This window comes from Lucilia sericata, unplaced genomic scaffold (assembly GCF_015586225.1).
Source record: "Lucilia sericata isolate MDLA Ls3-8-SP2 unplaced genomic scaffold, ASM1558622v1 Contig000595F_arrow, whole genome shotgun sequence".
Classification (NCBI taxonomy): Eukaryota; Metazoa; Arthropoda; class Insecta; order Diptera; family Calliphoridae; genus Lucilia; species Lucilia sericata.
Window position 1 is genome coordinate 140,513 of NW_023994602.1, and position 17,989 is coordinate 158,501.

Consider the following 17,989-nt stretch of genomic DNA (forward strand, 5'->3'; position numbering starts at 1 on the left):
GTCAGTTTTTAGGATTGACTAATTATTTCAGGAAATTTATAAATCAATATTCATTAATAGCTAGACCGATTCAAGATTTATTAAAAAAGGATATTTCTTTTAAATGGGCGGAAGAACAAAATAGAGCTTTTAATGAATTGAAAGGTAAATTAACCAATTGCCCATTACTAGTTTTATACTATAGAAAAGTACACACTGAGTTACATACAGATGCATGTGAATGGGGTGTCGGAGCTGTCCTATTACTGAAACATAAAATTTGTTGAGTCGAATTTAATATGCTAATTTTGTGGACGGATAACACCATTTCAGCCGTTCCTCATTTATCTACTCAAAATCTAATAGTTTTTAGTGATGCAACTCTGTTTTTCCCTAAATAATACTAAAAAATACCACGCTACACAAGAAAAAAGTGAAAAACAAACAAAAAAAAAAAAAAATGTCGACTGTAAATGGGGTATAATAGTATTTTCGTCAATATTGGTCCAACCCAGCAAACACAAAGAGTTAATTTAAAATTGAGAATAATTTTAAATGAAGATCTATATATATATATATATATATATATATATATATATATATATATATATATATATATATTATTATATATATATATATATATATATATTATTATCTTCGACCACCATTATAACATCATCATGATTAATAAATGGTTGGCCAATAAGAATATCAATTTCCTGAGCATAATCAGGAACAATAAATAATGTAACAATTGTGGAAACTGAATCTATCTCCAAATTTGCAAACATTTTGGATGTCACTGATAAAATCGATATTATTTTTTCAAAAAACAGGAAAGTAACACATTTATTTATTAAAAACAATTATAATAATTATTATTCACTATGTACTTCTTTTCTGCATATTTTTGTTATTTGAGTTCTCATTTAAGGTGAAGTTAAATAGGTGCAAAATTTACGTCACAAAAGTAAATACATAGATCATTTCAATACATATTTGGCTTAATAATATTGACAAAATTTATGAAAATTTTACCTGTTTGAATAAAATTACTTTCTTATAAAATATTTTGTACACAATAACTTGGAAAAAAAAACACTTTTAGATCCGAAATTTTGAAATTTGGGCCGATTGGCTCCGGAAATAATTAGTAGAACAGTTTTTCTCATTTCTACGAAATATTTTCCCACTTTAGACCCGGATTTTGGATCTGGTGGTCATTGAGCCTTCCAAATGATGCATTAGAAGTTGAATTTTTAACTTTTGAAAAAGATTTGGCCATTTTGAACACAGTACGTTCTTATAATCCGAAATTTAACTCCGATTTCTTAATACTTACAACATATACTTGAAAATTTTGATAATTCCATATATTTCCTTTAATTTAAACAGATTTTTCAAATCCTCCGATTTCCAAAGTATACAAAAATGCTACTAACCATACCTTGATATTCCCGAGACAATAACCATGTTTTATGGATCGGGCATTTTATTTGTTCTAGCAACAAATTAAGACGTATCCCTGTTCAAAATTGTTCAATTCGTATTCATACCACTAATTGAGCCTGATTTAATATAAAAATCTTATTATTTTGGACAATGGCCAATTTCGGAACCGATATGTAGTGTAAGTTATTGACATGGTCACCATTTGACGATTATTGGTAGTATTTAGAAGTGTGTAATGGATGATTGGAATCAAAAAACTTGTTTTAATTAATGGAAACTAGTACAAGTATTAATAATTTCGTATTTTAAGAAATACATTTTAGGAAATCCCCATTAAATATCGAATATGAACGCTATATCTTGTTAAAAACGACAATGGACCGAAATGGATTGCAATTATTGTAAAGAAATAATTACTTTAAAAGTTAAAATATCGTCTTCTAATACATCATAATGAACAAACAAGGGATATTATTGAATACCCGATCCAAAACTCAGGGGGTTTAAATAGCAAGATGGCCTTAAATATGAAAAAATGCTCCTAAAAGTAATATTCAGGTCAATTACCAAAAATTTCAATTTTTCGGAACTAAAAGTGGATTTTTCCAAGTAATTGTGTAAAAATATTTTATTATAAAGTAATTATATTCAAACAGGTAAAATTTTCATAATTTTTGTTAATATCATGAAACCAAATATATATTGAAATAATATGTATACTTACTTTTGTGATGTGAATTTTGCACCTATTTAGCTTCACCTTAAATGAGAACTCAAATAACAAACAAATCCAGAAAAAAGTAGTGAATAATAATTATCATAACTGTTTTTAATAAATAAATGTGTTATTTTTTTGTTTTTTGAAAAAATAATATCCTTTTTTAAATAAAACCAATTATCACTTTGGGTAGCTGTTTGTTCACAGTTATATTCGTATTATATAAGCCTTCTAAACTGCAATAAAACATTTTAATTTTTATCAATAACTGTACTATAACAAAGACTTTTGTAGAACTGAAATTCGTGTGCACTTTCTTTTGACACTCACAGTATATATATATATCAGTATATATATATATATATATATATATATATATATATATATATATATATATATATATATATATATATATATATATATATATATAATTTTCTGAGTCTATTTAGCTATGTCCTCCCCTTTAGTCTATATATTTATATATATATATATATATATATATATATATATATATATAGACATAGCTAAATAGACTCAGAAAATTATATATAAATAAAATTATATATATATATATATATATATATATATATATCATACATGGGAGTAGTTAATTATATCGACTAATTAATTGACGATTTCATTAGCATTAAATTGAAAAAAATTATAATTATTTTTTTTTTCATTAGCATTATTTTGTCTAATGGTAATGGTTTTTAATGAAACAATTTCATTAGTAATTATTTAAAAATAAATTTTCATTGCCATTATTCAATGGATTTTAAAAATGTTCGAACATTATAATGTATTGTCATTAGGTGAAATCATTTATGCCAAATTTCAGCACATTCGGACTAGAAGAACTAGTTTTAACAGCTTTAAAAATTTTTCGAACACGATTTCGAATTTTCGAAATTTTTTTTTTAGGTTTTTTGACACAGAGATTAATTTAAAAACATAAAAAAAATTTCGAAAATAAATTCGAATTTTCGAACTTAATTTCGAAAATTCGAACATATTATTGTATTGTCATCAGATGTACTTATGACTGCAAAATTTCAGCCAATTTGGGCTACGTGAACTGGTTTTAAAAGCTTTCAAACCTCGAATCTTCGAAAAATTTTCCATAATATATTTTTCGACAATTATAAATACTAATTAAATTCGTTTTTGAAAATTCATTATCAAATTCATTACCATTATCAAAAAAAGTTATAATGAAAAAAATATAATTTTCATTAAATGGTACTTAAAATATTTTTCATTACAATTTTTTCTATAAATGGTAATGAAATTTTAATGCTTAATGAAAAATTCCCATGTATGATATATATATATATATATATATATATATATATATATATATATATATATATATATATATATATATATATATATATATATATATATAATTTTCTGAGTCGATTTAGCTATGTCCTCCCCTTTAGTCTGTCCGTCCCTTCGTCTGTCCATCCATCTATGTAAACCTTGTAAACAAACAACAGGTACATTTGGTACATGATCTACTATTGTCACAGGGACGAAGCCTATTGAAAATGGTTAAGATCGGTCCATTATTTCACCTAACCCCCATACACACTTTCGTAATCATATCCCGCGTAAAAATAAACGAAAAATTTTAAAAATAATAAAAAACTTTCTGCAGCTTTTTTCTGTTGCATTGATTTTAAATCGAATTTTTTACTATTTAAAATGGTTATATTTTTATAAAAATATATTTAAACAAATTAATATCTAAAGTGTTAGCTTTTGAGATTTTATTTTATTTTATATATATATATATATATATATATATATATATATATATATATATAGACTAAAGGGGAGGACATAGCTAAATAGACTCAGAAAATTATATATATATATATATATATATATATATATATATATATATATATATATATATATATATATATATATATATATATATATATATATATATATATATATATATATATATATAATTTTCTGAGTCGATTTAGCTATGTCCTCCCCTTTAGTCTGTCCGTCCCTTCGTCTGTCCATCCATCTATGTAAACCTTGTAAACAAACAACAGGTACATTTGGTACATGATCTACTATTGTCACAGGGACGAAGCCTATTGAAAATGGTTAAGATCGGTCCATTATTTCACCTAACCCCCATACACACTTTCGTAATCATATCCCGCGTAAAAATAAACGAAAAATTTTAAAAATAATAAAAAACTTTCTGCAGCTTTTTTCTGTTGCATTGATTTTAAATCGAATTTTTTACTATTTAAAATGGTTATATTTTTATAAAAATATATTTAAACAAATTAATATCTAAAGTGTTAGCTTTTGAGATTTTATTTTACTCGCAAGCGATTTTTAGCAATGAAGATTCGCCTTGCTTTCACCTAACTATTTTTATGTGAAAAGTTTTCGAATTTTTTTGTTAGGAAGTGAAAACAAGAACACCAAGAAAATGTGAAATCGATCGTTTTCACATTTGGTCCTGTGAATTCGGAAGCCAGAACATGCACAGTAGTCTTATAATTATTATTTTTATATATAAAGAGAATTGTAAAAATAACTATACATTTTTATATAAAAAATAAAAAAAGCTTAACTAATAATGATAGTAATATAGTAAAGTGTACAGTACGAAAAGGCACCATTCACTAGTTATATTACCGCATTCCCAACTAACTAATTACCTCTGGTAAATAAAATGTTCGATATTTTGTCGAAAAATAAATTTTCCCATGAAGTTAATGAAAATAAATTCTAGAAAAATTAAATGTTTAAAAATTGTCATTTTGATAGCCACATGTGGTGCTTAAAGTAACCGCATGGCACCTTTTTCAAGAAATGTAATGCTGAAAATGTCCGTTTGCATTTATTGCCCAGGAAAATAAGGGTTTTGCTGCGGAATTTTAGATAGTTAAATGAAAATTGACACATAGATTCTCCTTAGCATAATTAGAAAGGGATTAAAAGTCACCGAAAAACGAGATATTGGAGGTCAAAGGTTACAAAAATCTGTTTTTAGCGAATATTGTAATTTCTATAGAGAATTGAATTTCCTACATTTTGGTTGTGGAAAATTTTCGTATAACATTAGTTGTTTTCAAGCTATAGAGCATTATTTTTTCATTGCAATGACATTTTTAAATCTTAATATTTTTAACTCCAATACAGATAATGTCGCATTTTTTTCTAATATTAGCCAAAAGTACATAATTAATTTCTCTTACATCCCTTATCACAGCATCACTCTCTGGCCCATAGTGCAATGTCCGTCTATCCGAAATTTTCGATGTAGTCACAGGTCACAATTATGAATATAATTTGAAAGAAATTAGTGGACATAATCTACAAAGTAAGGAATATATTTCCACCGAATTTCATTGAAATCAGACTACGACTTCAACTAGCTATAATATAGACAACCGACTTTAATTTGTTTCCAATATTAATGATGTTAGTCTTTTGAAAATTCAAAAATTGTTACAAAATATTTAAAGATAAAGTCTGATTTTAATAAAAAAGCATGAATTAACTGCTTATGAATAACGTAAAAAATATGACTAATTTGTTATTACTACAATCTATATTAAGATTTGAAAATATTAGTGCAATGGAAAAATAATGTACTATAGCTCGAAAACAACCAATGATACGCAAAAATATATTTCTACCAAAATGTAGGAAATTCAATTATCTATAGAAATTATAATAACATTAAAATCCGTCCGACGCATATTTCACCTAACCCCCATACACACTTTCGTAATCATATCCCGCGTAAAAATAAACGAAAAATTTTAAAAATAATAAAAAACTTTCTGCAGCTTTTTTCTGTTGCATTGATTTTAAATCGAATTTTTTACTATTTAAAATGGTTATATTTTTATAAAAATATATTTAAACAAATTAATATCTAAAGTGTTAGCTTTTGAGATTTTATTTTACTCGCAAGCGATTTTTAGCAATGAAGATTCGCCTTGCTTTCACCTAACTATTTTTATGTGAAAAGTTTTCGAATTTTTTTGTTAGGAAGTGAAAACAAGAACACCAAGAAAATGTGAAATCGATCGTTTTCACATTTGGTCCTGTGAATTCGGAAGCCAGAACATGCACAGTAGTCTTATAATTATTATTTTTATATATAAAGAGAATTGTAAAAATAACTATACATTTTTATATAAAAAATAAAAAAAGCTTAACTAATAATGATAGTAATATAGTAAAGTGTACAGTACGAAAAGGCACCATTCACTAGTTATATTACCGCATTCCCAACTAACTAATTACCTCTGGTAAATAAAATGGTCGATATTTTGTCGAAAAATAAATTTTCCCATGAAGTTAATGAAAATAAATTCTAGAAAAATTAAATGTTTAAAAATTGTCATTTTGATAGCCACATGTGGTGCTTAAAGTAACCGCATGGCACCTTTTTCAAGAAATGTAATGCTGAAAATGTCCGTTTGCATTTATTGCCCAGGAAAATAAGGGTTTTGCTGCGGAATTTTAGATAGTTAAATGAAAATTGACACATAGATTCTCCTTAGCATAATTAGAAAGGGATTAAAAGTCACCGAAAAGCGAGATATTGGAGGTCAAAGGTTACAAAAATCTGTTTTTAGCGAATATTGTAATTTCTATAGAGAATTGAATTTCCTACATTTTGGTTGTGGAAAATTTTCGTATAACATTAGTTGTTTTCAAGCTATAGAGCATTATCTTTTCATTGCAATGACATTTTTAAATCTTAATATTTTTAACTCCAATACAGATAATGTCGCATTTTTTTCTAATATTAGCCAAAAGTACATAATTAATTTCTCTTACATCCCTTATCACAGCATCACTCTCTGGCCCATAGTGCAATGTCCGTCTATCCGAAATTTTCGATGTAGTCACAGGTCACAATTATGAATATAATTTGAAAGAAATTAGTGGACATAATCTACAAAGTAAGGAATATATTTCCACCGAATTTCATTGAAATCAGACTACGACTTCAACTAGCTATAATATAGACAACCGACTTTAATTTGTTTCCAATATTAATGATGTTAGTCTTTTGAAAATTCAAAAATTGTTACAAAATATTTAAAGATAAAGTCTGATTTTAATAAAAAAGCATGAATTAACTGCTTATGAATAACGTAAAAAATATGACTAATTTGTTATTACTACAATCTATATTAAGATTTGAAAATATTAGTGCAATGGAAAAATAATGTACTATAGCTCGAAAACAACCAATGATACGCAAAAATATATTTCTACCAAAATGTAGGAAATTCAATTATCTATAGAAATTATAAATATATTTCTACCAAAATGTAGGAAATTCAATTATCTATAGAAATTATAATAACATTAAAATCCGTCCGACGCATATTAAGCAAGATATTCGGCAAAAACTAATTTTTGTAACATTTGACCTCCAATATCTCGCTTAGCGCACAAGACAATTTAGGTGACTTTTAATTCCTTACTAATTATGCTAAGAGGAAGATATGTGCCAATTTTCATTTAGCTATCAGAAATTCCTCATATTGATAATTTGATTGTCTAATTTTCCTGGGGTATTAATGAAGCACTCAGCGCAGGAAAATTCGAACTATCGAGAGTGTAATTAAATTATTTTAAATTCGCAGAAAATTTTTCCTGAAATGAAATGACCCTTGGCCTTGTCCTATTTGCCTTCGTTATCTTGGCTCTTTTGAGCCCTAATACACTAGACGAAGACAATTCACGCATTTAACCTTTTTGGTACATACCATCACCATCATGAACACCAGAACATGTTCTACAAAGCTTCTATCCTTATTGCTCGATACTTTAGTAAATCTACGAACCTCCGAGACATTGCATGAGCTTGGAACTAGACCACACTTAGATAAATTCTTACAGTTAGCATCGTTATAAATTTCCTCTTCTGAGTAATCCTCCGGATTCGGAACAACTCCCTTAACCTCACAGTATTCAGAAGAAATAAAAATACAAAATTGTTCATTAAGTGTTTCATTGCTTGCAATTTCATTAATTGTGTTAATATTCGGGCTTGTTATCCTTAATTTACGCTTGGAAATAAAAAATATTTCCGCGTCCTCATAATCTCCATATAATGACTTACTCATTGACTCCGGTTTTAACGTACCTATGTTCCTGTGAAAAGTCAAGAATACATCAAAACACGTTCGAGAACCATCCGCCACATAAAAACGTGGTTTGGGCATCGCCCATTCAACAACACCGTTTGCAGTGTTCCTTTTCAAAATTCTACCCTCAGGCCAAACCATGGCTCAAATAAAACAAATATACAAATTATAAAAAATAAAATTAAACATCAAATTCAATTGGATTTTTTCCAAAAATTTGGTTATTTTTTTCTATTTTCTATTCGCCTTTAAGCTCAAATCAAGAATCCCCTTTACAAATTTTAACAAATAGCAAAACACAATTTAAAAATGGCGACATTCATTTATCTATCTAGTTAAAAAATAGTCAGCTGATCAAGTGATGCTACTTTATTAATAAACTTTGGAACAAGACAATGTTTTCTGTTTCTCCTTATCCCCGTATCCAGTGTTGATGTTTTGGGCTTTTCCTAAAAAAATTGATATTTTTCGCTTGGTAGACTGGCAGTTTAAATCGATTTTTGGTAGGTTTGTCAAAAGTAGTGTTTTTCTTTTCCCTGACTATTACATTTCCCGGGAAAACGGGATTCATTTGGAAATTTCCCGGGAATTCCCGGCTAGAAGTTATTATAAAATTTTAAGAATATAGCAGCTATTTAAATACAATTTCGTATTATTTTTAAGATATTTATAGTTTGATGTAAATAAAAAGGCAATCAAAATTAAATAAAAAGAGGTTAAGGGACACGATTTTTTTGTTATATAAACGCCTGTAACATTTCTATAGGAATAGTTTTTATTCTCTACACTATAGTGTGGATTGTATTTACTGATAAAGTTTGCCGTAAAGTATACCAATCAGCTCCGTCTATATAAACCACCTGGCAAAAAAAGTGTGGAAAAAGATATAGTATTTTTATCACAAGTAGTAACCCGAAGTGCTTCATATTCGGGTGAAAAACCTATGAATTTTACATTAGCGTATCATAGGAGGGATGTTGTTATTTTAAGAAGGAGTAAACATTCGATATTTAGATGTCAGAAATAAACTACATTCTTTCAATGACACGCTTATGTAAATTTCATTAGTTTTTCACCAAAATTTGATGTACTTCGAATATGTTATTTGTAGTGACTTTTCTACATCTCTTCCGTCACATTTAACAGGGTTTTCATTTGTAAGGAAATATTTGGTTTTTTAATCGCATTTTAGTTGTGATTAAGATGTTGTTTGCAAAGTATGACATCAATTATTTTTTAGCTGGGCATGCAGTCAAACTACAGATGCCAATTTTGAAGATCATTTGATGAAATTTTGCATATACTCCTTTTTACCCCGAAGACTAACCACATTTAAATTGGTTGATTTGAATCTATTATTTCACCTACACCCAAATAACCGAACATACAAATTTGTTCTTTTTAGCTCATAATTTTTATCAAAATATATGTACATATCTCACGTATCTCACAAATAACGGCAAATTCCAAAAAATAATAATATATTAGTAATTTGTTTCCTAGCTTTTACCACCTTTTAATAATAAGGGTTTTCATTTAAACGTTCAAACCCCTCGTAAACTGTGCAACCTGTGCATGTTTCCATTCTCGCAATTGAATTGTATGGAAATTTATTTGCCCAACCCTTATAAGTTTAAGCGAATATTTAGACTGGCAAACTTGAGCAAACTCATTGTGCATTTTATAAATCCGTTCACTATTGTTCACTTTTGAATTTATCAACTTGACTATTCACATTTTAAACATATTTTGTACAATTTTTTGTTAAAATAATTTATTTTTTATTTAGATTGATATTGTTCTGAATTGTTTATAAATATTGTAATTGAACAAAATTTGAACAGGGGTTTCATGAAACAAGTAGAATAAACTTGCCCACTTGCACAAATCGTAAACTTATGCGTTTAAATGAAAACCCTTAATATATCTTTTCTGAATTTAACATTTCAAATCAATAAAACATTTCAAATCAATAAAACATTTCAAATCAAAATCAATTTATTGCAAACAACATTTTTTGTCAAAAATATCACATAAAACTAAGGAAAATAATTCCTGGGAATTTTCCGGGAATTCGGGATTGAAAATTCTGCGGAATTCCCGTGAAAAACACTAGTCAAACGCCAGGGTTTTAAAGAATTTTAACAAATAAATTATATAATTAGTAGAAATCACAAAACTGGGTACAACGATTTAAATATATTTGCAATTAAAATATTTGCAATTATATCAACATTATCACCAGGGAAACCAAAATATGCAAATGCATGTTTTTTGTGGTGCGTCGTATAAACTCATGGATAAGATATTTACACGTTTCAGACCAATTTAAGAATTTTTATCATCGATTTGTTAGAGCATATTTTTGCATATTTTACCCGTAAGAGCATAATTTTGCATGATTTGACTTTTGTAGCATATTTAAGTCATATTTTCGAGTTTTTAGAGCATATTTTACTCTTTTAGTGCATATATTGATGTTTTTCGCTTTTTTCATTTTTAATTTTCTTTTCAAAATGTTTTTATTTAAAATAATTTAGTTTTTTTAATTTCTTTTCAAAAATTTTTTATTTAAAATAATTTAGTTTTTTTTTTAATTTCTTAACCTATTTTACAATTTTGAAAAAATTATTTTCGTTTGTAAAAAATATATTAGTCTTATGAAAACCAATGCATAGTGAGACATTTGGCACTTTTAGAACGACATTAATCAAATCTTAGTGATATTGAGTTCTAATTTTACTTACAGTTAGCAAACAATTGGCCAAACGCTCCACATAATAATCAGCACGATAAGACTGCTGCCACGCCCATTTTTTACAAGTATATATTGAATAAAAATTAAATTTTAGGTCGCATATATCTCAAAACTTTTGCAATCGATTTTGAATTTTTATATATTTTAAGAAAGACAATTTTATACAGATTGCTATTTATTTATAAGACAATGCAAAATATAAATATTTGTAGCACAGTCTCTGCAAAAAGTTAATAAAACCCATTTTCCTATTTAAACACATTTTCAACGTTTAGATACTGTTTTAAACGGGTTAGTATTATCCGATTTGTCTCAAATGCTCTGCATTGCAGTTTTAGTGCATGCTCTTCTATACTTTTTAAAAACATGCTTTATATAACCACCCTAATGAATATTAGGGTAGTCACTCTTAGAAATTTTTATCAAATTGTACAAATATTTGCAAATAATTGAATGCAACATTAACAAACAATTTAAACTGTAATTAAAATTTAAAATAAAATTTAAATTCCGCGGTTTTAACAAAGAACAAAATAAATTTATAATCTATGAATTTAAATCTGGAAATAAACAGAAAATTTTACTTTTTAAATAAAGCTATGACACCTGATTGGCTTAAGTAATTGTTTTTTAAAAGCACTAATTGTGGGCTAATATATGATGCCAAAGCCAAAATTTATGTATACCCCTAACGTTTACACTTAATTAAAAAAAAAAAAAAAACATTAAATTCTATAGGACACTCTATTTTCTTTTGAATATCTCTGAAGATCGCAAAAGATCGCAGCCAATTTTCATATATATGTTTCTATAGAAAATTTCCTATGCAAGGGCTATAATTAGATAACTGCAATTGGCTGCAGTCATTAGATCTATTCCATTAAAAATATAATTTTTAAATATCTTTTTATTATTAATATTATTTTTCCTTAGAGTTAAAAATAAAACCTTTAAAATTGAGCTTTTGTCTAAAAAATCATTGCAGAATAATCTTGAAGTACTAAATTATAATACAGTGAAGAAACTATATAAATATCTGAAATATTTACCAAGATATACGCATTCAAAATTAATATGCCGCTTCAGGAATATTATAAGAAAATTATTTTATTTTTAAAAGTAGCAACTTTGAGCACCTATATTTCGGGTTAAAGGAACTCTGCAATATTTTTAGTTATTTTTCTATAGTATATGGAATGTTTACTGTTAACTATAATAACAAGCAAGACAATTGGAAAGCGTTTAATTTTTTATTTTTGTCGTTCTAAAAGTACCAAATGTCTCACTGAGCAATGTTATAGTTTTTAGCATATAGTAGTATATAGGCGAAAGGGATTGTCAAAGACCTAAGTCCCCTGTCAAAAACCTAACTGGTGAGAATGTATTAGTAGAAGCACAAAAATAAACACAGTTGTTCGAAAGGTACTAAATAATAATGTATTTCTGATACGTTATTTTTTGTATCTTATTACTCAGATTTCATATACTAGTGAATGAAAATATTAGTTAATTAATTTTTTTCAGAAGATATTTCATCTTAAAACATATTATAAACACGTCTTTTTGTTATTTTTTTCTGCACCAATGGAAAAAGAAAAAAAGTATGTAATACACTTTTTTCATTTTCAATACGAAAATTTACAACTTTTCTTTTTTCAGTTTTAATTAAAATGAAATGTCAAAAAATAAAAAATATTTTTTTTTCGTTTGTAAAATATAAATTATTTTCGGGGTTTTAAATACATTAAAAGTGTGGCAAAAAATAATAAATATTAAGTTTAAGTGATAAGAAAACCGCTTAAGTGCTAATATCCTCGCAATTTCGCGAAGAAAAAAAAAAAAAAATTTGTTTGACAACCCCTTCAGTTTCGCCTATATCCCTACTATATGGTTTTTAGCATTAAATTTTAAATCGGAAATACAACCGATTACTTTGGATTTCATGAGACCAATCAATTTTTATCGTTAAAAAATCAGTATTGATAATCATTGGATTTTATGACAACACCGATTAAAATGTCACTTTAGAACATTGGTGGCCAGAAAGAGAGTTTTTAAAATGCATATGTTGTAGTGTAAAATATGAAAGAGAACATAAATGAAAATATGTGTGCTTTGCACTGAAAAAAATTATATGTTTGTACTTATTTGTGTTATTTATTTGTATTATAAATGAACAACAAAGGGAATGTATACATCGATGTATGTATGTGTTGACGAAACGATGTATTGATGCATATATTGATATTCTTACATCAATTAATGCATATGTTGATGTATTTATGTATGTATGTCCGTCTATAAGTGTTCAAATGATTAACCGTTAATCGATAAAATTTTGGCGATTAATTGCTTGAATAAATGACAATACAAATATAATTGTAAACATTTATTTACAAAATAAATCTATCTATCAAAAGTATTTATACAAACATTTATTTGTGGCGGCTTTTGATAATATTATCTGTGTATCATTTCATAAAGAGAGCAACTAAATTAAATTGTTTTTGTTTTGTGTATAGTTTGTTTTGTTGCTGAGAACATTCGTATTGCATGTGTATGAGTGAGAATAACACAATGCCCGCAGGGGCATGTTTGGCCACCAATGCTTTAGAAGCTATGAATACAATTGGACGAAATGTGTCAAACTTTGTCGTTTGAAATATGTTTTTTTGGGGACCAAATGGCGTCATGTTATTCATTGGTTATCTGAACGTAAAACTGAATTCTATTAAACTAGTTCATCAAACTATGAGATGAATCAATTATAAAAAATCTTGTAGGATGAAGTATGACATTAAACATTTATTATTTCATTACAATTTCAGTCTTTTTGAGCTTTTCAATGTTAAGAAATAATTAAAAATTTTATTTTTGGAGCATATATTTTAAATTTTAAGAGCATATTTTGAGTTTTTTACGGCATATTTTAAGGGCTTAAAACACTTTTTTTAGAGCTTATTTTCGGTTTCCCTGATTATCACATTCTTAGATGAATTGTGGATTGAAATATACAGCTAGAGTCATTAATTTTTTAAAACAAATAATTTATATTGATTTTTATTCATAACAGCATATCTCAAATTTCATCTCGATTCTACTTAAAATTTGTAAGTAAATTACAAAAGTTAAAGTAATTTTCTGAAGGCGACTTATATGGGGGCTAGGGTTAAATGTTTTCTGTAATTTGAAAAGGGCTTTAAGAATACGCAGAAAATATTTATTACGACTTGAATCTAACTATATACATTCGAGTGTTCCAAAAAAAATGAAGTTGCGAATTTTGCCCGCCCCCCCTCTAGAATTGTTCTACGGGTTGTAAAACTATGTCATACAAAAAAATTGCCTGATAGGATAACGCTAAGAGGTGCCGCAACGGCTCTGAAGTTTCCAAGTGCATTTACAAGGGGAAAATCGATTTTTTTTTCAGTTTTTGCATATACATAATAAGTATTTCGGAATCTAACTTCCAAAAAAACGAAGTTGCGAATTTTGCCTGCCTCCCTATCTGTAATAAATCAAATATTAGCTTTTCTCTTTAAACGGCAACGCATACTTGTTCTCAGCTATGGTTAAAAAAGTTTGATTTTTTCAACAGCCGTTTCAAATCTCCGTTTGAAACTTTATTAAACAAATTTTAAAATTTTTACGAGATCTCATGGGGATTAATGCACAATATATAAGGGAATAAAACGATACAAAAATTAGATCAATAATTCTTAGTTTAGCTGTACCTGCGATTTGAACTCGGCGGATTTCGGAAAAATCTATTTTTTTGGAATATTTTAGAGAATACGTATTAGTTCTTTACACAGAGGGAAAAAGAAATATACACGCCTGATACCAATTTGACACCAAACTTTTTATAATTTTTCAATACCATCCGTTGTCAAAGTATATACATATGTACGTACGACAACACTGTGTAATGTTGACAACATTGCAACAATTCGTTGTCGAAATCTAAATTTTATACACATCCCTTGTCTAAATGTTAACAAACGTGGTAAGCTCACTATTGACAAACAATTCGTTGCCAATAGTGAGCTTACCACGTTTGTTAACATTTAGACAACGGATGTGTATAAAATTTAGATTTTGACAACGAATTGTTGCAATGTTGACAACGTTGTGTTGTCAACATTACATAGTGTTGTCGTACGTGTGTATATACATTGACAACGGATGTTATTGAAAAATTATAAACTCTTTGGTGTCAATTTGGTACCAGGTATGTATATTTCCTTTTCCCTCTGTGTACTGTTGTACATTTTAAACGCAGTATTTTCAGAGAATTATAGATTAGATAATATAAAATATATATTCCAAGTTTTATTCAAATCGGACATTCTTAACCCATAAAATGTGGAGTTCAAAGGTCAAATTTTGCTATATTAAGGAATTCTTAGTATACCCTGTCGAAATAATATTTATTTGTCTGCCATATTTATAAATATGACTGAAATTTTAAGTTTAAAGTCTAGACATAAGATAGCGATAAAAGTAAAGTAAAAACTCTAGATATACCCACTGTGCTTTGCTACCCTAAAATCAATGTATATAAAAGAAACACTTTACGATTTTGAAGATTCTAACTATAATAGTGCAGGGCCAATGTACGCGGCGTGCGTCTTCAAGCGGCATCAGCATTACCAGCTTTTATAAAATTAATGTGTTTACAAAATTTTCCATATAAAAATATTGACATATTACGAATATTTTGATTTGGCAATGATGAGCCACGCGGCAAAGTTAAATACTGTTCAACTTTTCCGCACGGCCGCTTGAAAATCAATTGCCATAGAAAATTTTTTATTTTAACATTTTTAAAATCAGCAAAAAGGAAAAAAAATAAATTTTTAAACAAAAAACATTTAAATAACAAATAAAAAATTTAATTGGAATTAATTGGTGTTCTTTTGAAATTGAAAAGTGATTCATTTATATAACTTTGTGTTCAACTGATTCCGCGTGCATTCCCTTCACCAAAATTTTCAAGCGGTAAGCCGAGCAGCTAATTGCCGCGTACATCGGCCCTGTACCTTAATAGTTTTTCAGATATACATTTTTACATTTTGGGGATGCAACGCAAATTATTGCAAGTTCGCCAATTTTTCCAAACGTTAATTTAGATTTTAATGTAACCTATGAAAAATTTGAATAATATAATAGTTTAATTCATATGGGAGATGTCAAGGTCCCATTGAAAGTCCGCCCATTTTTCTCTAAATGTTCACATAAATGTCAAAGTTTTTAATGAAAAATTTTCTAGCTCTAATACATTGGACGTCCAATAGCACGTATACTCTTTATTACGAAAATCCAATAATACGAATGGCAAAATTGTTGCATTGCCACAATTTTTCTGTTCGATAGTACGAATAACGCATTTTTTATGGGAATTTTGGTTTTATTTACGTATTAATGAAGTTTTTATTTTGTTTTTATTTTTTTATTTCGGTATCATTCACCTTAAGCTCAGTAATTTTGAAGTTTTTTTGTATTTATTACAAGTGTTTTGTATTTTTAAAAATCCTATACACACAATTTACTGCATGTATATTTACAAATCAACAATTATTTAGTATTATTAATTTATTTTATTGGAATTTTGATGACCCAAGAGAAGAAATTAAATTGGATGATAACGCAAATGAGAAAAGTATTTTATTAGTTCCCGACAATAACTCTGCTGAGAACAATATTGAAGCCTCAAAAGCGCTGTTATTGAAAAAGTCGTAAGAATCATTTTACAATGTAATAAACATCGATGTTAAATGATGGATTTTTTAATAAGTAAAATGATATTTATATACATATGTATGTATGAACTGTTAATTTTGAAAGTAGTGTGACTCCACATTCCAAACAATGGGTTTAAGAATAACTATTCTAATTTTTAAGAGAAAATTATAAATTAGGGAATTGTGGTATATTCCATTCAAGTTTCTAATAAAAGTTTTATGTAATCTGAACATTTTAATACATTTTAGAACACATATGTAAATTGCAAATTGTCTTTGGCACACATCTTTTTAAAAACATTAAAATTTAAAACCTTCTACATATATCTCATTTCAACCATTGGACTCACGATACTTTCAAAATTAACAATTCATATACGTAAATATGTCCCTTTTATGCCTGTTTATGTACAAGAAATTTATTTAAAATAATACACATTTATAATATTTTGTTCCGTTATGTAATTTTTCATGAAAAATAAAACAAAAATAAATAAAATCCAATATTTTAGGTGTATTATATAAATTCATATAATAAACATACAAAATGTGTTGTTCAATAATACGAATTTTTCGGTATTACGAAAGGGCCTGACACTATATAATTCGTACTAGTGGACGTCCACTGTATATGAATTTTTTATTTTTTCATATGGGAGGTTCCAGTTTGCTAGTCCGCCAATTTTACCCAAATGTTTACATTGAATTCAAAGGATTTTTGCTCTAATAGTTTCCCAGACATACGATTTTTTCTATTTAATTCATATGTGAGGTTCCAAAATTTGAAGGTTATAACTCTAATAGTTTCCCAGATAAGCGAATTTTTGTATTTAATTCATATGGGGATGCCACTCCCCTACTACTAGTACGGCCCCTTTTCCCTTAAATAATCATATTGACACTATTTTCGAGGACTCTATCCGTTATATTTTCTCAAATATACTAATTAAAGACTTTCTTCATATGGAAGGTGCCACGCCCACTATAGCCATTCCGCCCATTTTATCCAAAAATATTCTTATGGATGTCAAATTTGTCCATACAAAATTTGAGGAGTCCATCTCTTGCAGTTTCTGAGATATGCCACTTTTAATACTTATTTTGAATGTGAACGCCGCCCACTTGAAATTTTGAAGTAAAAAGTAGCCTATAGTTCCTTCCAGACATACAGGAAGAC

The 17,989-nt window shown here is 27.5% G+C and overlaps 1 protein-coding gene across 1 annotated transcript in view; it reads left to right on the forward strand.

Annotated features, from left to right (window-relative positions):
- Positions 1-17,989, forward strand: part of LOC119606503 (tubulin alpha-3 chain) — a 58,451-nt gene that overhangs the window by 15,599 nt on the left and 24,863 nt on the right. The gene's annotated exons all lie outside the window — the stretch shown is intronic.